The sequence below is a fragment of the Balaenoptera borealis genome (genome assembly GCF_965194805.1).
Source record: "Balaenoptera borealis genome assembly, chromosome: 4".
Classification (NCBI taxonomy): Eukaryota; Metazoa; Chordata; class Mammalia; order Artiodactyla; family Balaenopteridae; genus Balaenoptera; species Balaenoptera borealis.
Window position 1 is genome coordinate 127664879 of NC_138861.1, and position 24059 is coordinate 127688937.

General features: G+C 35.2%; 1 protein-coding gene across 6 annotated transcripts in view; it reads right to left on the reverse strand.

The window, feature by feature from the left end:
- LOC309627590 (uncharacterized protein) overlaps positions 1-24059 on the reverse strand; it is a 564483-nt gene that overhangs the window by 99496 nt on the left and 440928 nt on the right. The window lies entirely within an intron of this gene.

Here is a 24059-nt window from a genome sequence, read left to right on the forward strand (position 1 = left end):
TAGGATGCAAGAATTAAATGTCAACGTTAGATTCAAGCTTTTCCATTTTTTGGTCTTTAAAGCTGTAAGCTAACATCAGTATAATACTCTTTCAATTTCCTCAAGGAAAGAAATAAGTATAGTGTGACATGGTGCATCAGTTAGTGTTTGCTAACTGATAACCACCCACCCCAAAACATATTGTATATTACACAAATACAACACTTATTATTTCTCATAGTGCTTATGGTTGGTTGAGTAATTCTTTCGGTCAGAACCAGCTAAGCTGAGCCTGGACATCTAGGATCACATCACTCACATGTCTGGGGCCTCAACTGGAATGGCTGGTGACTCTCTCTACCTGGCCTGTCATCCTCCAGTAGACTAGCTGAGGCCACTTTACATGATGACAGAAGTATTTCCAGGAACAAGAGTGGACAATTCCCAAAGTGTTAAGAAGTTTTCAAACTACTGTTTATGTCACCTATGCTATTGTGCCATTTAGCAAGTCACATGGCCACGAGCTGTCAGTGTGGGAGGGGACTACCAAAGGATGTGGGTACAGGGAGGAGGCATGAATTGAGGTCCAGCGTGATACAGACTACTGCACAAAGCAGAATGTAGTGCTCTTATAATGTTTTATATATTCGCATGTAACAAATACTGTTGGTGTTCATCCAGATCCCTTTTATCAGATCAGCATCTTTATTCCCCAGCTGCCTGCCAAAACCTTGGGCTTTTAATTAGCTGGTTTGAATTGCTCATTTTTTAAATTATCTGCAAACAAAATAATTCTTACCATTACACTACTATTTCTGCAATCCTTTCTTTATAAAATAATATATACACAACCAAAAGAATTCTGACTATTACTCTATTACTTCTATCCTTCCTTTATACAAAAATAGATACATGATCAAAAGGATTCTGACTAGTACTTCATTATTTCTTCTTCCTTTATATAAAAATGGATACACAATTGCTACAAAGTCTATCTTAAGTATTTAGTATACTATCAATTTTTTTAAATGTAAGTAAGTATTTACTATCTTATTTTATTTCTCTTATTCTCTTTTTGTATAAGTTAAGCCTATTCTTAAGCATTACAGTGGGTCACATTTATCTGTATTATGACAAATCAGGAAAGTAAAATCAAAATTCTTGCCAAGACCAAATGATGAAAACAATTGGTATCAAAGAACTAAGAATATATTTTATTTTTAATATAATTATTAAGAAAAAATTAATACATAATAAAAAGCATAAATATCATAGCACTGTCATAGAATTCGAGAAAGTTAAAAATAAAACAAATTTTTTCGCATTAAAAAGATTTAAATATGTTTTTCCAAAACAATATTTTATAATAAGCATCTGTGAAATTAAAGAAAATACTATAGTACATGGATCTTTTTTAGCTCCTCAGGTGTAAATGCAAAGAATGGATATAGTAGTAATGTAGTACTCTAGTTACTTCTATTTTGCTGTATAAAAACTCTTTTCTTTCCCTTTGAGACTCTTCCATTCCAACATCAACTTTAAAATATATATAGTTCACATAAGATATCACTCTTCTCTATTTATTTATTCAATTTTAGATCTTCATAGATTTATATATACCTCTGCATTGTAACCTTAAATTTGTGGCTTAATTTGTCCAACATTATCTTGAAAACTTTTGTCACTTGAGACGGTTTTCTTATTTCATTTTAAATAAATCAAGAATAACATGGCTATAAAAAGACTTACACACAACAACAAATTGGGACTTATCCTAGGTATGCAAGACTGGTTCGACATTCAAAATTCAATTAATATAATCTATCCCATAAATACACTAACAAAGAAAAAATACCCAATCATATCAGTAGATGCAGAAAAAAAGCATTAGACAAAATACAACACTTATTCATAATAAAAACTCTTGGTAAACTGGGAATAGGAGACTTCCTCAACTTGGTAAAAAAAAATCTGCAAAAATCTTACAGCTAACATCATACTTAATAGTGAGAAACTAGAAGCTTTCCTACTAAGATCAGAAATAAGGCAGGGATATACCCTCTTGCCACTCCTTTTCAACATTGTACTGGAAGCCCTAGCTAATACAACAAGATAAGAAAAGGAAATGAGAAATATACAGAGATATAAAACTGTCTTTGCTCACAGGTGACATGATCTTCTATGTAGAAAATCCTAAATAATTGACAAAATGTCCTGGAACTAAAAAGCAATTATAGAAAGTTTGCAAGATCAAAGGTTAAATATATAATAACTTTCCCATATACCAGCAATAAACAAATGGAATTTGAAATTTAAAAACACAATATCATTTAAATTAGCACCCAAAAGTGAAATATTTAGGTAAACTAACAAAATATATGCAAAATATTTATGAGGAACACTATAAAATGTGATGAATGAAATTAAAGAAGAACTAAATAAATGGAGAGCTATTCTATGTCCATGGATAGGAAGAATCAATATTGTCAAGATATCAGTTTTTCCCAATTTGACCTATATATTCAATATAATCCCAATCAAAATCCCAGCAAGTTATTTTATGGATATGGAGAAACTGATTCTAAAGTTGATACAGAGAGGCAAAAACCCAGAATAGCCAATACAATACTGAAAGAGAAGAACAAAGTTGGAGGACTGATGTTACTTGACTTCAAGACTTAATCTAAAGTTACAGTAATCAAGACAGTGCGGTACTGGTGAAACAACAGTCAAATAGATCAATGGATCAGAATAGACAGCCTAGAAATAGATCCATATAAATACAATCAACTCATCTTTGATAAAGGAGAAAAGGCAATACAATGGAGCAAACAGTCTTTTCAACAAATGGTGCTGGAACCATTTCCTTATGCCAGACATCCACATGCAAAAAAATGAATCTAGATACAGACAATTCATACCTTTCACAAAAATTAACTCAAAATTGATTACAGACCTAAATGTAAAACACTAAACTATAAAACTCCTAGAAGATAACATAGGAGAAAATCTAGATGACTTTGTGTTTGGTGATGACATAAAACACCAAGGGTACCATCCATGAAAGAAAGAATTGATAAGTGGGACTTCATTAAAATTAAACATTTCTGCTCTGCAAAAATCACTGTCAAGAGCATGAGAAGACAAGTCCTAGATTGGGAGAAAATATTTGCAAAAGACATATCTGATAAAGAACTGTTATCCAAAATATACAAAATCTCTTAAAACTCGAAGATAAGGAAACTAAAAGCCTAATTAAAAAATGGGCCAAAGGCCTTTAAAGACACCAAGGAAAATATACACTTGACAAATCAGCATATGAAAAGATGCTCCACATTGTATGTCATCAGGGAACTGCTAATTAAAATAATAATGAGATACCATTACACAACCACAGGCTACCTCATCTTATTGTGCTTTGCTTTATTGTGCAGATAATGCATTTTTTACAAATTGAATGTTTGTGACAACCCTGCATTGAGCAAGTCCCTTGGTGCCACTTTTCTAACAATATTTGATCACTTCATCTCTCTATGTCACATTTTGGTGATTCTCACAATTTTTCAACATTTTTCATTATTATATTTGTTATGGTGATCTGTGATCAGTGATCTTTGATGTTACTATTGCAAAAAAGTACAACTCACTGAAGGCTCAGATGATGGTTTAGCATTTTTTAAGCAATAAGGATTTAAAAATTATGGTACATACGTTGTTTTTTAGACATAATTCTATTGTACAGTTAATAGACTACAGAATAATATAACGTACCTTTCATAAACATTTGGAAATTTAAAAAATGATTGTGACTCGTTTTATTGCAATATTAGCTTTACTGCAGTGGTCTGGAACCAAACCTGTAATATCTCTAAGGAATGCCTATATTAGAACAGCCAAATCCAGGACACTGACAACACTAAATGTAACAACAGGACCCTTCACTCATTGCTGGTGGGAATACAAAATCATACAGACTCTTTGGAAGGCAATTTAGAGCTTTCTTACAAAACCGAACATACTCTTACCATAAGATCCAGCAATCACACTCTTTAGTATTTACTCAAAGGGACTGAAATCTTACGTCCACACAAAAACCTGCACATGGATGTTTATAGCAGCTAAATTCATAATTGCCAAAACTTGGAAGCAATCAAGATGTCCTTCAGTAGGTGAATAGAAAAATAAACAGTGGTACCTACAGACAATGGGATATTATTCAGCACTAAAAAGAAATGAGCTTTCAAGCAAGGAAAATACATGTGGGAAACTTAAATGCATATTACTAAGTGAAAGAAGCCAATCTGAAAAGACTACATACTGTATAAATCCAATTATATAACATTCTAGATAAGGCAAAACTATGGAGACAGTAAAAAGATCAGTGGTTGCCAGGAGTTAGAGGGAAAGTATAGATGAAAAGGCAGAGCACAGAAGATTTTTAGGGCAGTGAAACTACTCTGTATGATACCATAATGGTGAATACATGCCATCATACATTTGTCCAAAGCCATAGAATTTATAACACCAAGAGTGAACCTTATTGTAAACTATGGACTCTGGATGATAACGATATGTCAATCAATGGAGGTTCATCAATTCTAGCAAATATACAGCTGTAGTTGAGGATGTCCATAATGGGAGAAGCTATGCATGTTTGGGGGCAAGGGGTTTAATGGGATATCTGTACCTTCTACTCAATTTTGCTGTGAGCGTAAAACTGCTCTAAAAAATAAAGTGTATTTTAAAATGTTAAAAACTTAAAAAAGAATAATATAGAAAAATTTTTCTTAAGATTTTTTGTCCTATTAAGCCAGGTCGTGCCAGTGCACTGCAAATTAAAATTTCTATAGTGAAAAACTTCATGATAGTTTTGTTTGGAAAACAAGTTTGTTAGGAAATAAACATCTTAAATTTCCATAGTTTTTTTCTTATAAATGCCATTTTACTACATATAGAAATATGACTAAATGTAAAGCAAATATATCTGTATTAAAGCTTCCAAGGGAGTTTAGAATGTCCAACTAATTTGTTTCTGAAAATTAACGAGAACAAGGAGTTTAAAATTCACCTAGAAATACTCCAAGACAACTCTTTTGAAACCATGCCTCTAAAAAGGTTAAAAAAATTATTTTTCTCCTCAAATTTAAATTCTCTAAAAGTACAGCTTGTAGGTGTCAGGGCTCTAGGTTATTAGCTAACTCCAGCCTACTGTGGTTGTATGGATAGTCCCCAACTAACTATTATTTTATCCTTCCATAACCACCCTTAAAGGCACAAGAGACAAAGCCTAGGAAAAGTCAACATCATTGTACTGTTTTTTCTACAGAATATTGTTTTGCATCATACATGAAACATTAATCACATCTGATTCACAGCCTGGGTTTCCTAGTCTGGGAAACTGATATGCACATTTAACTAAGGTCTCAAGGACCTGCCCTGCCTACCCTGGATGTAATTTACACAGCTAGAAAGGTGCAGACCCAGAACCTGAACCTGAGCTCTCCGATCTCTCATCCAGCACAATTTAAATGCACTGTGGGTCTTCAGAGTTTAAGAAAAATGCCTAGCACTCTGAGCTTCAAGATGGCAGAACAGTAAAAACATGGAGATCACCTTTCTCCCCACAAATACATCAGAAATACAGCTACACGTGGAAAAACTCCTACAGAACACCCACTGAACGCTGGCAGAAGACCTCAGACCTCCCAAAAGGCAAGAAACTCCCCACGTACCTGGGTAGGGCAAAAGAAAAAAGAAAAAACAGAGACAAAGAATAGGGACAGGACCTGCACCAGAGGGAGGGAGCGTGAAGGAGGAAAGGTTTCCACACACTAGGAAGCCCCTTCGTGGGCAGAGACTGCGGGTGGCAGAGGGGGGAAGCTTCGGAGCCACGGAGGAGAGCGCAGCCACAGGGGTGCAGAGGGCAAAGCGGAGAGATTCACGCACAGAGGCTCGGCGCCGAGCAGCACTCACCAGCCTGAGAGGCTTGTCTGCTCAGCCGCCGGGGCGGGCAGGGGCTGGGAGCTCAGGCTCGGGCTTCGGTCGATCCCAGGGAGAGGACTGGGGTTGGCGGCGTGAACACAGCCTGAAGGGGTTAGTGCACCACAGCTAGCCGGGAGGGAGTCCGGGAAAAGGTCGGGAGCTGCCAAATAGGCAACAGACTTTTTCTTGCCTCTTTGTTTCCTGGTGTGCGAGGAGAGGGGATTAAAAGCGCCGCTTAAAGGAGCTCCAGAGATGGGTGCGAGCCATGGCTATCAGCGCGGACCCCAGAGACGGGCATGAGACGCTAAGGCTGCTGCTGCCGCCACCAAGAATCCTGTGTGCAAGCACAGGTCACTCTCCACACCGCCCCTCCCGGGAGCCTGTGCAGCCCGCCACTGCCAGGGTCCCGTGATCCAGGGACAACTTCGCTGGGAGAACGCACGGCGCGCCTCAGGCTGGTGCAACGTCACGCCGGCCTCTGACGCCGCAGGCTTGCCCCGCATCCATACCCCTCCCTCCCCCCCGGCCTGAGTGAGACAGAGCCCCCGAATCAGCTGCTCCTTTAACCCCGTCCTGTCTGAGCGAAGAACAGACGCCCTCAGGAGACCTACACGCAGAGGCGGGGACAAATCCAAAGCTGAGCCCCGGAGCTGTGGGAACAAAGAAGAGAAAGGGAAATCTCTCCCAGCAGCCTCAGAGGCAGCGGATTAAAGCTCCACAGTCAACTTGATGTATCCTGCATCTGTGGAATACCTGAATAGAAAATGAATCATCCCAAATTGAGGAGGTGGACTTTGGGTGCGATGATATATATTTTTTTTTCCCTTTTTCTCTTTTTGTGACTGTGTCTGTGTATGCTTCTGTGTGAGATTTTGTCTGTATAGCTTTGCTTTTACCATTTGTCTTAGGGTTCTGTCTGTCTGGTATTTTTGTTTTTGTTGTTGTTGTTTTTTTTCAGTATAGTTTTTAGCACTCGTTATCATTGGTGGATTTGTTTTGGGGGGGGTTTATTATTACTTTAAAAAAATTTTTTAATAAACTTTTTATTTTTTATTTTGATTATTTTATTTTACTTTATCTACTTCTTTCTTTCTTTCTTTCTTTTTCTCCCTTTTGTTCTGAGCCATATGGAGGACAGGCTCTTGGTGCTCCAGCCAAGTGTCAGGCCTGTGCCACTGAGGTGGGAGAGCCAAGTTCAGGACACTGGTCCACAAGAGACCTCCCAGTTCCACGTAATATCAAACGGTGAAAATCTCCCAGAGATCTCAATCTCAGTGCCAAGACCCAACTCCACTCGATGACCAGCAAGCTACAGTGCTGGACACCCTATGCCAAACAACTAGCAAGACAGGAACACAACCCCATCCATTAGCACAGAGGCTGCCAAAAATCATAATAAGGCCACAGACACCCCAAAACACACCACCAGATGTGGACCTGCCCACCAGAAAGACAAGATCCAGCCTCATCCACCAGAGCTCAGGCACTAGTTCCCTCCACCAGGAAGCCTACACAACCCACTGAACCAACCTTAGCCACTGGGGGCAGACACCAAAAACAACGGGAACTACGAACCAGCAGCCTGCGAAAACGAGACCCCAAACACAGCAAGTTAAGCAAAATGAGAGGACAGAGAAACTTACAGCAGATGAAGGAGCAAGGCAAAAACCCACCAGACCTAACAAATGAAGAAGAAATAGGAAGTCTACCTGAAAAAGAATTCAGAATAATGATAGTAAAGATGATCCAAAATCTTGGAAATAGAATGGAGAAAATAAAAGAAACGTTTAACAAGGACCTAGAAGAACTAAAGAGCAAACAAACAGTGATGAACAACACAATAAATGAAATTAAAAATTCTTGAGAAAGGATCAATAGCAGAAAAACTGAGGCAGAAGAACGGATAAGTGACCTGGAAGATAAAATAGTGGAAATAACTACTGCAGAGCAGAATAAAGAAAACAAAATGAAAAGAATTGAGGACAGTCTCAGAGACCTCTGGGACAACATTAAATGCACCAACATTTGAATTATAGGGGTCCCAGAAGAAGAGAAAAAGAAACGGACTGAGAAAATATTTGAAGAGATTATAGTTGAAAACTTCCCTAATATGGGAAAGGAAATAGTTAATCAAGTCCAGGAAGCACAGAGAGTCCCATACAGGATAAATCCAAAGAAAAACACACCAAGAAACATATTAATCAAACTATCAAAAATTAAATACTAAGAAAAAATATTAAAAACAGCAAGGAAAAAAAAACAAATAACACACAAGGGAATCCCCATAAGGTTCACAGCTGATCTTTCAGCAGAAACTCTGCAAGCCAGAAGGGAGTGGCAGGACATATTTAAAGTGATGAAGGAGAAAAACCTACAACCAAGATTACTCTACCCAGCAAGGATCTCAATCGGATTTGACAGAGAAATTAAAAGCTTTACAGACAAGCAAAAGCTAAGAGAATTCAGCACCACCAAACCAGCTTTACAACAAGTGCTAAAGGAACTTCTCTAGGCAGGAAAAACAAGAGACAGAAAAAGCCTACAATAACAAACCCAAAACAATTAAGAAAATGGTAATAGGAACATACATATTGATAATTACCTTAAATGTAAGGGATTAAACGCTGCAACCAAAAGGCATAGACTGGCTGAATGGACACAAAAACAAGACCCATCTATATGCTGTCTACAAGAGACCCACTTCAGACCTACGGATACATACAGACTGAAAGTGAGGGGATAGAAAAAGGTATTCCATTCAAATGGAAATCAAAAGAAAGCTGGAGCAGCAATTCTCATATCAGACAAAATACACTTTAAGACAAAGACTATTACAAGAGACAAAGAAGGACACTAAATAATGATCAAGGAATCAATCCAAGAAGAAGAAATGACAATTATAAATATTTATGCACCCAACATAGGAGCACCTCAATGCTTAAGGCAAATACTAACAGCCATAAAAGGGGAAATCAACAGTAACACAATCATAGTAGGGGACATTAACACCCCAGTTTCACCAATGGACAGATCATCCAAAATGAAAATAAAAAAGGAAACACAAGCTTTAAATGATACATTAAACAAGATGGACTTAATTGATATTTATAGGACATTCCATCCAAAAACAACATAATACTCTTTCTTCTCAACTGCTCATGGAACATTCTCCAGGCTAGATCATATCTTGGGTCACAAATCAATCCTTGGTAAATTTTAAAAAATTGAAACCATATCAAGTATCTTTTCCGACGACAACGTTATGAGACTAGATATGAACTACAGGAAAAAATCTGTAAAAAATACAAACACATGGAGGCTAAACAATACACTACTTAATAACCAAGAGATCACTGAAGAAATCCAAGAGGAAATCAAAAAATACCTAGAAACAAATGACAATGAAAACACGACGACCCAAAACCTATGGGATGCAGCAAAAGCAGTTCTAAGAGGGAAGTTTATAGCAATACAATCCTACCTTAAGAAACAAGAAACATCTCAAATAAACAACCAAATCTCACACCTAAAGCAATTAGAGAAAGAAGAACAAAAAACCCCCAAAGTTAGCAGAAGGAAAGAAATCATAAAGATCAGATAAGAAATAAATGAAAAAGAAATGAAGGAAATGATAGCAAATGTCAATAAAACTAAAAGCTGGTTCTCTGAGAAGATAAACAAAATTGATAAACCATTAGCCAGACTCATCAACAAAAACAGGGAGAAGACGCAAATCAATAGAATTAGAAATGAAAAAGGAGAAGTAACAACGGTCAGTGCAGAAACACAGAGGATCATGAGAGATTACCAAAAGCAACAATATGCCAATAAAATGGACAACCTGGAAGAAATGGACAAATTCTTAGAAATGCACAACCTTTAAAGACTGAACCAGGAAGAAATAGAAAATATAAACAGACCAATCACAAGCACTGAAATTGAAACTGTGATTAAGAATCTTCCAACAAACAAAAGCCCAGGACCAGATGGCTTCACAGGTGAATTCTATCAAATATTTGGAGAAGAGCTAACACCTATCCTTCTCAAGCTCTTCCAAAATATAGCAGAGGGAGGAACACTCCCAAACTCATTCTACGAGGCCACCATCACCCTGATACCAAAACCAGACAAAGATGTCACAAAGAAAGAAAACTCAGGACAATATCACTGATGAACATGGATGCAAAAATCCTCAACAAAATACTAGCAAACAGAATCCAACAGCACATTAAAAGGATCATACACCATGATCAAGTGGGATTTATCCCAGGAATGCAAGGATTCTTCAATATACGCAAATCAATCAATGTGATACACCATATTAACAAATTGAAGGGGAAAAAACATATGATCATCTCAGTAGATGCAGAGAAAGCTTTCAACAAAATTCAACACCCATTTGTGATAAACACCCTCCAGAAAGTAGGCATAGAGGGAACTTTCCTCAACATAATAAAGGCCATATATGACAAACCCACAGCCAACATCGTCCTCAATGGTGAAAATCTGAAACCATTTCCACTAAGATCAGGAACAAGACAAGGTTGCCCACTCTCACCACTATTATTCAACATAGTTTTGGAAGTGTTAGCCACAGCAATCAAAGAAGAAAAAGAAAAAAAGGAATCCAAATTGGAAAAGAAGAAGTAAAGTTGTCACTGTTTGTAGATGCCATGATACTATACATAGAGAATCCTAAAGATGCTACCGGAAAACTACTAGAGGTAATCAATGAATTTGGTAAAGTAGCAGGATACAAAATTAATGCACAGAAATCTCTTGCATTCTTATACACTAATGATGAAAATCTGAAAGTGAAATTAAGAAAACACTCCTATATACCATTGCAACAAAAAGAATAAAATATCTAGGAATAAACCTACCTAAGGAGACAAAAGACCTCTATGCAGAAAACTGTAAGACACTGATGAAAGAAATTAAAGATGTTACAAACAGATGGAGAGCTATACCCTGTTCTTGGATTGGAAGAATCAACATTGTGAAAATGACTATACTACCCAAAGCAATCTACACATTCAATGCAATCCCTATCAAACTACCAATGGCATTCTTCACAGAACTGGAACAAAAAATTTCACAATTTGTATGGAAACACAAAAGACCCCGAATAGCCAAAGCAATCTTGAGAAAGAAAAACGGAGCTGGAGGAATCAGGCTCCCTGACTTCAGACTATACTACAAAGCTAAAGTAATCAAGACAGTATGGTACTGGCACAAAAACAGAAATATAGATCCATGGAACAGGATAGAAAGCCCAAAGATAAACCCACGCACATATGGTCACCTTATCTTTGATAAAGGAGGCAAGAATATACAGTGGAGAAAAGACAGCCTCTTCAAGAAGTGGTGCTGGGAAAACTGGACAGCTACATGTAAAAGAATGAAATTAGAACACTCCCTAACACCATACACAAAAATAAACTCAAAATGGATTAAAGACCTAAATGTAAGGCCAGACACTATCAAACCCTTAGCGGGAAACAGAGGCAGAACACTCTATGACATAAATCACAGCAAGATCCTTTTTGACCCACCTCCTAGAGAAATGGAAATAAAAACAAAAATAAACAAATGGGACCTAATGAAACTTAAAAGCTTTTGCACAGCAAAGGAAACCATAAATAAGATGAAAAGACAACCCTCAGAATGGGAGAAAATATTTGCAAATGAAGCAACTGACAAAGGATTAATCTCCAAGATTTACAAGCAGCTCATGCAGCTCAGTACCAAAAAAACAAACAGCCCAATCCAAAAATGGGCAGAAGACATAAATAGACATTTCTCCAAAGAAGATATACAGATTGCCAACAAACACATGAAAGAATGCTCAACATCATTAATCATTAGAGAAATGCAAGTCAAAACTACAATGAGATATCATCTCACACCGGTCAGAATGGCCATCATCAAAAAATCTAAAAACAATTAATGCTGGAGAGGGTGTGGAGAAAAGGGAACTCTCTTGCACTGATGGTGGGAATGTAAATTGGTACAGCCACTATGGAGAACAGTATGGAGGTTCCTCAAAAACCTAAAAATAGAACTACCATACGACCCAGCAATCCCACTACTGGGCATATACCCTGAGAAAACCATAATTCAAAAGAGTCATGTACCAAAATGTTCATTGCAGCTCTATGTACAATAGCCAAGACATGTAAGCAACCTAAGTGTCCATCAACAGATGAATGGATAAAGAAGATGTGGCATATATATACAATGGAATATTATTCAGCCATAAAAAGAAATGAAATTGAGTTATTTTTATGGACCTAGAGTATGTCATACAGAGTGAAGTAAGTCAGAAAGAGAAAAACAAATACCGTATGCTAACACATATGTATGGAATCTAAATAAATAAATAAATAAATAAATAAATGGTCATGAAGAACCTAGGGGCAAGATGGGAATAAAGACACAGACCTACTAGAGAATGGACTTGAGGATACGGGGAGGGGGAAGGGGAAGATGGGACAAAGTGAGAGAGTGGCATGGACATATATACACTACCAAATGTCAAACAGATAGCTAGTGGGAAGCAGCCACGTAGCACAGGGAGATCAGCTCAGTGCCTTGTGACCACCTAGAGGGGTGGGATAGGGAGGGTGGGAGGGAGGGAGATGAAAGAAGGAAGAGATATGGGGACATATGTATATGTATAACTGATTCACTTTGTTATAAAACAGGAACTAACAGACAATTGTAAAGCAATTATACTCCAATAAAGATGTTAAATAAATAAATAAATAAATAAATAAATAAATAAATAAATAAATAAATAAATAAAAAATAAAATAAAATACATTGTGCTGCCTGGTGTGGTTGCTGAAGACAAATCCCACAGGCATCTGAGTAGCATTCCCTCTGTTGACTATTCTTGTCCTCCTTGACTTCCTGGATACAACTTTCTCTTTCTTCCCCAGCTCTCTCCCTCTCCTGAGCAACTTCATCACTCTCAAAAAATGTTGGACTTCCTTCAGGTTTCATATACTTTTTCTCTGTTTCTACCACCCAAGCAATCACCTACAATTTCAATTATCACCAATTTGAACATGACCATTAAATTTGTATTGGTAACATAGATCTCTCATCTAAGCTCTAGAACTATATATCAAACTATTTCCTCAGTGGTGACTAAGACATTCGAGAAGCCTTGACACAATGTTTTGACTTATCATAGTATATATGCAAGTATCTCCGACACCCAGCATAGCTCCTGGCACATAGTAGGTAGGCATTATTAAATGTACAGTGAGTGAATGAATGAATGCACATTTTATAAAAATTAATCTGATTTCCATATTAGATAAAGAAGAGAGATACTACTGGAGAGTCTGATTTAGTTTGAAGCCTCCAACAATCATTCAAATATGAAGTTATGAGGCTCTGAAATAGGATACTGAGTATAGGAACAGAGTAAGAGGGGTCTAAAGAGTCATTGTTTAGAAGAGAGCTCTTACATGCCTGTCTTGTTGCTTGTGCCATTACCTCTGGAGAGCACAATCTCTTTCCCTCCTCCTGTCTAAATTATTCCAGTCCTAGAAAGAGAGACTTAAATCCCACTTTTTTCATTAAGTTTAATCTGCTTACCAGATCCCACATTTTTTTCTTCTCTCAACTCTTACTAATATATATATAACTGTGTATATAGATACACACACACACAGAGAACAGCAGGCACATGTAAAACTTAGCGCTGTTAATCACTACTTTCTTTGGCTCTAGGCAATTTTTTTTAATATTTCTGAGACTTGTTGTCTTCATATCCTACAAGATTATTGTCAGGATTAAAATAAATAGAATAGCACATAAAATTCATTTTGCATAAAAGACACAGAACCTTCATTTCTACTGTACTTAAAATGAAGTTCATATACATTGGCAATTATTTTTTTCTCTAAATATTTCAGGTTAACCAGAGTGAGATATTTAATTAAGGTCCTATATGTCCTTGTAGTCTGCATGGCGCACACTTTATACTTTATGCTTCTACAACTATTATTCTGCAGCTACATAACTCAACACAAAATTTTAAACGTCAAGACACATGCTTAAGTTGATGACAAAAGTGATTGAGTTTTAATAAAAGACAGATAGTAAAATAATCTAAACATACTTTTTTCAAAGTTCCTATGAGGTTAGTATTTCAATAAAATATTCACATACAACTCCAAGAATTTTAAGTATTTCACATGACACCAAAGTACAGAAACTATTATAAAGCACATTTGTTATTTTGCTACAAACTATAAATTGTCTTCAGAAACCTGAAAGTTTCTGGTTTTTCCTACTGTCATGATGCTCCTATTCATCTCTCTACTATCCTGTAACTCACTCAGGCGTACAGGATTAGACTTCTAGTGAGTCGGAACCACATTTTACTGCATTTTGTCAGATTGCTCTTTGCTAAGCATCTACATGGAAATGTATGCAGAGTCTTTAGTTAGCAAACAGATAAGATTAAAAATTGATCAGTTACAGTCACTTTTTTTTTTTTTTTACAAATACCAGGCTTTATTATGTTTTACTCTTTGTTATTTAAATCTTTCTTAAGTCAGAAAATTTTTGTGTGAAGCAGAACATTCTGCGAGTTTGCTATTTAGACTTTTATAGAGGAATCATCCAAGTGAAAAATTGGACCATCTTGTTACTGTCACATGATTTTGTATTAGCTGCTAACCTACATTGCCTTAAATTAAACATGTGGCACTGCCATACATTTCTTGTCACATTTTTCTCAGAAGTTCAGCTTTTTCTAAACATTAAGTTGTATTTGTTGAAAGTAAGGTCCTAAAAGAACCATGAATTTGAGAGCTTTGCCCAACATGAAAATTATGGCAGGAGGGCATTTGCTCCTTGATGACCTGATGCCAGCCAGGTTCATTCACCCCACTTCCAGAATCCAAAGCTCAGTCATTGCTCAGCAGCTAATGACAAGGCCCAAACTCAAAATACTTGGAGAATACACCAGAAAGATATTACATGATTCTGACTGGAATTAGTTAATAATATTTTTAACTGTACAACTATATTCATAAGAATGTAAAATTGAAGATATTATATGAATATCTTTGGCACATTTAAAGGCAAAAGTATTGGAAATATCAATTAGTGAAGAAGATGAAGAGCTTCAGTTTTTAGCTATATAATGTATGTTGCATTTTTGTTTTAATATTTATTTATTTATTTGGCTGCGCTGGGTCTTAGTTGCGGCACGCAGTATCTTCTTTGCCACGTGCGGGATCTTTGTTGTGGCAGGAGGGATCTTTTTTCAGTTGCGGCATGCGGGCTCTTAGTTCCGACATGCATGCAGGATCTAGTTCCCTGACCAGGGATCAAATCCTGGCCCCCCGCATTGGGAGTGCGGAGTCTTAACCACTGGACCACTAGGGAAGTCCCCGTATTTTGGTTGCATTTTAAAAATAGTCTTAAGACATTCCTGCTGGTATAGGGAGATAAGAATTTTCAAGAAAAATTGAGAAAGTTTTAAATGTTACTAAACAGCATTTTTAGGTTGTTTAGATATTCACCAAGCATTTATTAAGCACCTGTAACTTGCAAGGTGCTGTGTTTTGTGCCCATTGGCAAGTCTTACAGACACTGACTCTGCTCTTGGACTTGAAGTATACCAGGGAAATAAATTTTAGTGACTGATATTACAAAAGAATGAACACTTAGTATTGTAGAAGTAAATAACAGGGAGGCACAACAAACTTCTTGTTATCCTTTGCTAATTAAATCAGCTGTAAAACATTATATTCTTATGCAAGTTTTTACACATATTCTAGGAAGGAAGGCACATGCATCAGTGGGAAGAATGGCACAATAGGATGGTCAGGCAAAACATCTAAATCAAATCTAGTAATCAATATGCTGCAAGTTGTTGCAGACAGCACGGTAAGAGATTTAGGGTAATCAGAAGGCAAAATCAGTCAGGAGAAGAAAGACCACACATTCATTTTGTTAATGTCAATTATGGAGTAAGAGGGCGTACTCAGTGAAAATGTCCATGTGAAATTTGGGATGGGGTGGGTGCAGAGTAAGGCCCAGAAGAAGGTTGGAAATAGGGATATAAATTTAAAAACCACCATGAACAAATAGGTGGTGAAGCCACTGGTGATTACATAGGAAGAATACAAAGAAAAGGGAAAGCTGAGAATAGCTCTTATATAAACAGTAAAAAAGGAAAAGGAGTTATACTCTAACATAATATTTTCAGATAAAAATCTGAAATACCTGATGTGCTCCTACTAAATACCTGAATATGTATTATCATAATTTTAGGATACTACTCCCCTATTCAGTTAATCATCAAAGTTTAAAAGTAGTTAAATACCAGTTTAAAAAAATAATACTTTCCATTTCATATAAACGCTATTACAAACTCAAAATAAATTCTAACATATCATTGCCTAGTAAATACATATGAATCAATTTTATAGCATAGACATGCACGCAAATAAACATATACTCTGTATTTAGAGAAATAGCATGATAGCACTGGAAAATTTGCAAGACTTGGTCCAACTGGCTCTACAGCCCATTCCTTTTTCTATTTCAAACTACCAATGGACAGCTTAGTTTGAGAAATAAATATCAAAAGTGAAAGAGAAGCTGCATAAAAAGAAAAAAGAGATAACTGCCTTGATAGTTGCCTACAGTTCTACTAATAACAAACGTAATCTAGCTTTGCAATAAATTATGCAATGCATAGACAGTAGGGTGAACACTGTTCACCGGCGAGCCCTTTGTGTGATCCTTAGATGTATCTAGACTGAGCACATGGAAGTGATTCAGCTATGACTCTACCACAAAACAATCAAGCTCATATCATTTCAGAACTTAATGTTTTCTGCTACATTTTGAGGAATACTGCTTTAAATATTTTATCAGAATTCTGGTTTTTAGATTGAACAAGAATTTTGTCCAATCACATACACAAGGCTTTACATTTCCCACTTGCCCAAAAACCCAGGGACCCCAAGTCCCCAGTGATTACTAAGTATCAGTCTCATCAATCGTTTTTAAATGATCAGGAACACATAAAAACTTGCATGGTGGAGGAAACTCAACTCCTAGGAAACTGTCGAGGAAGAAAGTGTTTCATCATCTTCACATAGTCAACCTACTATCTTCTCATGCTTTTTCTCATAAAGAAATCAGCAAGTACGATGATACACGACAGGCAAAATGTACAAATCTGTCCATTTTTTGTTCCTCCCACAATACTTTTTAATCCAATTTATCTTTCCTTTCTTAATCTTGTGTTTAAAAATATTACATTTTCATCATTATTCAGATGTTATATGATAAATATTTCATTTATTCTTTAGGAGTTCCTCTAAGCAAGTCAGACTGATGATTGCTTCAAAATATTGTTTTGCTTTCTTGCACTAAATGCTCATCATTGCGTTTGTAGTGTACAAGCTTCATGACTAGGTAAAAATTAGTTAATATTCACTCATATAAATTGTTCCAAAAGAAAAATTTTTGGAGAATAGATGAAACCATATATAAATCCATTTAGACACATGTATAGGCATTTGATTAAATCTAGGACTAACAGTTTTTGGCTACCAGTCAACACAAACTACTCCTGTCTAAAGAGTAAAGTTGCCAACTTACCCTGTAAGAGACAACTAACTAATATGCTAGAAATACCTTTTAATTTCCATATATATGAGAGATGTATTGTCTGCATTTATAAAGTCACGACAGGGCTTTTTTTTTTCCCCCTGGAATATTTTAAGAAAAAATTTTCTTTTAAAAACTGGCATATAAAAAAAAAAAACTGGCATAAACAAATTGACTATTATTCCATGTGAAGAAAACTTTTTAATATTCCTCTCCTCGATTATTATTATAATCTTAAATATTATTATGACATAATGATACTAGTATTTATGGGACTTTTTTTCCTTCCTTAGGTATTCAGATTCAAATAAAGCCAGCATATTTAAACAAAACCATTGTTTTGGGGGTTTTTTCTGGTAATATACCCACTTGAAGCTCCTCAACCACAGATAGTTTTTTTTAATCATGTTTTACTTTGGTAAAACCTAAAAGTGGCCAGGGACACTGAATGTTTCTACTTAATTTAGAACTTGACAATTATTTCAAACCAAGATCTAGCCTGAAGCACATTTTTAATGAATGAGCAAAGTTATGGGAGTGAAGGGGCATTATTCTGATTCTGAATGGTTCACTTTTATAACTTTAAATGGAATGGCAAATAGTGTTGCTTTAATAAGCTTAGGTGAATTTTTTGAATATCATTGAGCACTTTGATGGGGTGAAAGAATAAGTGAAAGGTTTTAAAGACAATAATCTTTCAGAATATAGTTTTAACAAATATCAGACTATAACAAGGCAAAGAAATATATTTAATAATCATAGTTGAAGAACACATAACTTTTCAAGGAGCTTATTTTAATTACAGTTAAAGTTTCCTTGACAGTCCTCGAGAAAAAAATGTAAGTGGTAGTTGTTTGTGGAAGAATTACTGTCTCCTGACTTTCTAGGCTCACAGTCACTGCTTGAGGGCTTTATCTATTAATAGAGTCACTTCAGTTACTCTCATTATGTCCTCCCAAGCTTTGATTCTGCCAGCAAATATTGATCTGCAAATGGGTTGCCCAAGGACAATGGCACCATTAATTGCGAAGTGATCTGAAAAGCAATTAGAGACCTCCAGGCTCAAGTACAAATGGATAGTCAGAGCTGTCAGCCTAATCAGATACGGTTGTACTCGCCTGTGGACCAGTTGGACTCCTCAGAAATGTCCTCCACATCTGTCACTTTCCCACTTCTCACAATAAGCACATGTCAAGCCTTATAGTTGGAAAAGCTTGTTTTCTAAGAAGTCTTTGTACGTATATGGGAGCAAGAATCATATTACTTTGACATAGTGCTTCAGAGGAAGCTCAGTTAGAAGCCAGGCTCAGAGGAAAAACATAAAAAATATACCAGTATAAGAAAAGTTTACTATTCATGTGAGTTAAGAGGAATAATGACAGTGGTAAAATCTAAAAATTATTCAAAAATCATGCATGGATATTATTAGCAACCATAATTTCTCATCTAAGTCACCACACCACCATTTCATAACCCTGCACATGCATCATCTCTCAATCTTATGCAAAAACACACTAATTACATTCAACTCTTAAAATTAAAAACTCAGAAAATTTATGTAAGAATTTCAGTAACTATAAAGAATTGTGACACCCACCTTTCGAATTAATATACACAAATATCATTGTATTGACTTTTTAAAAGATAATCATTTTAACCATTCCCCTCATCTTCTGTAACATCAATAAAATATTTAAAAATATTAACAGCAAAATTATCTCAAATATGTACATAGTTTAAATTTTATATATAATTCTGATTTCAAACTAGTACTTTTGGAATCCTCTCCTTGGACTTGACTAGTTCACTTGTTTAGAAAACTATTAGAAAATTATGTTACCACTTTTTTCAATAACTTCTATTGTCATTGATCTTAGTGCTTACTATGTTTATCTTGCAAACTAAACTATTAAAAACACAGACGATTTGTTTTATTAATAATAATAACAAATTATCCACACAAAGGATAAACAAATACAGATGCATGTTTATTTATTTAACAAATATTTATTGCACACTTAGCTATGGTCAAGTCCTGTGCCAGCCTGGAGACACCAGTTGTAAACAAGAAAATACAACTGCAGTCACAGATCTGATTCAACTAGATGAACAACATATATGATTAAATGTCTGCAAGTAGTTTGACTATATTTTGTTTCTGTCTCCTCCAACCTGCTCTTTTGAAACAAAAGACATTATATATAAGAAAGGCATGGGCTTGTAATTTGGGAAACCTGGATTTAGGAAATTTGGACTCTCATTCCTAATAATAATTAGTGGTTTAAATTTAGGAGACCCACTTAAACTTTGTGTCTATGTTTCTTTATATGTTTGTCATGTGTTTCTCTTCATGGTCCTGAATTTGCATAATTCATAGATATAGGGCCACTGGTGCTGTGGCTAATTTTTCATTCTTTTCCCTATGACTTACTAGGAAATAGCTGGATTTCAATTCAAGTTCTTTCAACCTAACTAAACTTATAGATAAAATAACAACCACTAAGATATCTTTATTATACAGGTATGGTTATAGGTAGTATTGATTTTAGCCCAACTTTTATAGGAATAAAACTAATAGCTAGTAAGTCTGGAATTTGTTTTATATTCAGGTATTGACTTATGTGCTTTACATGCTTCTACACTTCCTATAATCTTACAACAGTGCTAGTACTAAGGAGCTATTACTTAGGAGAAGAGCGAAAATTCACCTAAAGAATTCAGAACACACTTTCAGTTCATCTAATTTCTTTCCATTAGTGTAAAGTCTTCTCCATCACACAAGTTCACTACTAATTAAGTTACAATCTTTGTCCTTTTTTCTTAACTTTATTAGAATTATCAACACATTAAAAACAGAGAAAGAATAGTATTGTCCCCACATGTATAAGGAGCCATCACCATTTTCTTTCTCTCAACTAAATTATTTTAAAGCAAAACCCAGACATTGTAGCATTCCACTGTACGTAGGTATCCCCAAAATACATTATTACACATAAGGAAAATAAAAATAATTCCTTAATATCATTTAATACATGTCTAACAAGTTTCAAATTTCCCTAATTGTTTAATAATTGTTTTTAATAATTAGTTTGTTCAAATCAGGATTCAAAAAAGATACACATTTTTCTTCTTTCAGTAGCCTTCTTATAATACCCAACATATTTGCTAGGTCTTCAATCTTTCCACTCTACTACTTATTTTGTTAATAACCCCAATTTTTCCCATTTCCTCTTTTCACACTTCTGATAACGCATTTGTTCTAATACAAGAATGGCCAATTCTCTTATGATAATTTGACTATATTGCTGTGCAGCTGGAATCCAATATATTTAGGCTGGGAATATGTTCTCTCACTATTAGAGTGAATAACCATGTGCTATTTGATGATCATTCTTAACTGTCACTTAAAGAGCTGTGAATCTCTTATGCACTGTGGTCAATAATTTATTTCCTTAGATTAATCCCAACAATCTATCAAACTAAGCTTACTCACTGAGGCTCTAGTATTTTTGTTTCAAAAAAAATATTTGTAGTAAATGCTTTAAATGCTCAAGGATAAAGAAGCAAATATTCATTTTAATTGATCCAGTCAGTTCAGAGATAACTACAATTGTCATTTTGCTATACTTTATTTTCTTGCTTATATACTTGCAAAAGAAATATTGAGAGGGGTATGGAGAAAAAGATACTGAAAAATTATAGGATTTATGGGGGCAAGCTCTAGATTCAGATAGAACTAATTCAAACCCCATTTCTGATAGTTATTAGCTTCTGGATCTACAAATCTTAATCTTTCTGAGCATCCTCACCCCAAAAAGTGAAAATAATAATACTGTTTCTATTATTGGGCAGTTTAAATATTCAATAAACGTTGTGTGGCAATTCAGAATGCTAGTCCATTCATTATGCTGCATAGATTTGAATCTAGGCTTAATCATTTACTAACTGGACAACTTATTTATGCCTTCGAAGTGTGAGTTTCCTCAGTTGTAAATGGAATTAATAATAAGATAAAATGGATATGGTACCGAGAATTTGAGAAAGCCTATGACATTTTAAAAAAATATTTAAAAAAGAACTTTTGCTTAAGGGCATTTTTTAATTTGAAATCTATTACACTCCTGTCACCAAATTTAAAATATTTTAATAGCCATGGCTTTAACTATATGTTCAACAATGGAAAAATATGCAATATATATGGAACCTAACAATACAAAGAGCTCCTCTTGCTAACTCTGTTCACTATGCTTATAATTAATTATTTTTGGCCAAACTAGTGATCCATTTGATCTTCTAAAAGTTGATGACAATTATTTACTATTTAAGGATGCCCCTGCTACCATGTGAAATAAATATATATCACTGAGATCTTAACTTGTTGATACAAAAATAATTCTCTTCATCTTTGCAGCTGTCTAGATGCAAATAAAGTATTTGAGATTTTGCACAACTTATACTCACATTCAGACTTATATGTGCCATTTTTTTGTCCCTCCAGAAGAGAGATAACCAAAAAAACCTACAATAAACAAATGCTGCTTTTGATTTTTATTAAAATATAAGCAGTCAAAACACTCCCTTTGGGTCAGAAATAATTCTTTTTATAATCCACAAGAATGGTCTTTCTGTCTTATCTAACTGCCTTGATTATTAGAAAAAATTTGTGTCTTGTATTTGAAACAAAAAAAGACATTTATTTTTAAGGTTTTAATCTACGTAACTGCTTCTATACTAATTGCTTTTGTATAATATACAAGTGGAGCAACATAAAATATTTCTATAAATAACTTATTATTTCACATAATTTTAGATATGATCTAAAAGAATAAAAATAGTTTACTTATAAAAGAGAACCCTTCAAGAAAGGACTTTAAATACACTCAAAATTTTTTAAAATGCAACTTCAGAAAGCAATTCAGTATTCCAGGAAAGAGAATTCAGGGAGTCCCTCGGGAGGAGCCCAGATATGACACCTCTAGTTTCCACCTGGACGGTTCCATTAACACATTTGAAACACAAGAGCCTCCTAAGAGACTCGGCGCAGCGTTTGGTCTTGCTGACATTCTTTCTATCTGACAGTCACACTTTGAGATCCAGGCCTGGAATGTGTCCAAGCTACAGTATAATATTAGTTATATTAACTGTGATATAATAAAGAATTGACTTTACAGTAATTAAAATGTGTAATATAATTAAATAAATGTAATAATCCAAAAGATTTAGAAAAGAAATTAAAATTATAAAGCCTAATGGCTTGAAATTAAAGCAAGCACTGTCCCAGGCAAGCATCTATATACGTATGACTGAGCTGGGCAAGGAGCTCATGTAGAAGGGAGAAAATTGTCAGGCAGTGGAGAGGAAGTGAAGAGAAAACCTGCTTTGTGGAATTAGCCAGGTCAGTGAGAAACATGCAGAGCTATTATAAGGGAAAGCAGATGGTACACACTGGCTACATTAACAACAGCAGTACAACGTCTAATAGTCAAACACCTACTACACTGTTTTTTCTTTCTTGATGCTGTCCAAATTGTCCAGGCATTTTTTGCCATCACTCACACACACACACACACACACACACACACACAAGGTCTTTGGAAAATTTTACAATACTTTCCTTCCCTATCCACAATAAAAAGACTAGAAATTTTTCATTAGAAAATAAATATTCTTACAATTCGAAAATTAGTGTTTATTTTCAAACGCATGTACAACTTTTAATGGTATGTGAAATTTAGGGTTTCCTAGTTCACTTCACTTAATATAAATTGTTATATGTTCTCAAAGTTTTCAGTCTGGGACTAAGCCTGTAGGATGGCTTGTTTTGAGTATTTTCCTTGTGTGAATGAAAAATCAAAACTTTTTAGAACCTTCTCTAAAAGTAACATAGTCATTGTCTTTGGCCCTGACACACACAGCAAAATGATGCCATTGCTGAATAATGGTCTACTCTTTAAAATGTCTCTATCATGTTTTCACTCAGAAACTCCACCTTTCTCAAACTTCTCTGATCGTAAAATAAATTTCTCTGAAGTATACAAAAATAGAGTAAAATACCTGCAGCATTGGTGTATGCTTAAAGAGTTTACATTTGTGCATAATATAAATTTTCTACTTGTTTTTATTATGTTTCTGTTCATCCAACACCACATATGAAGCAAATTGCAGATCTACTCTGAAGAGCAGTGGAAAATTGACAGGAAGGTAGGCAATTCTACATTGTCATTGTAGATGGTAAAAGCAATAAGTGAAATTAGAGTGTTTTAAGAGTCTAGTAATATCAGGAAAGAGATAATAATAATTTGGACTAGACAATATAAACTCAAGAATGCATGTCATAACCTCTAAAGTAACCACTAAAAGAATAGTAAGAAATGTATGACTAACGAACTAATTTTGTGTGGAGATGGAAGAATACTAAATAATAAAATACTTGCATTTGGTTA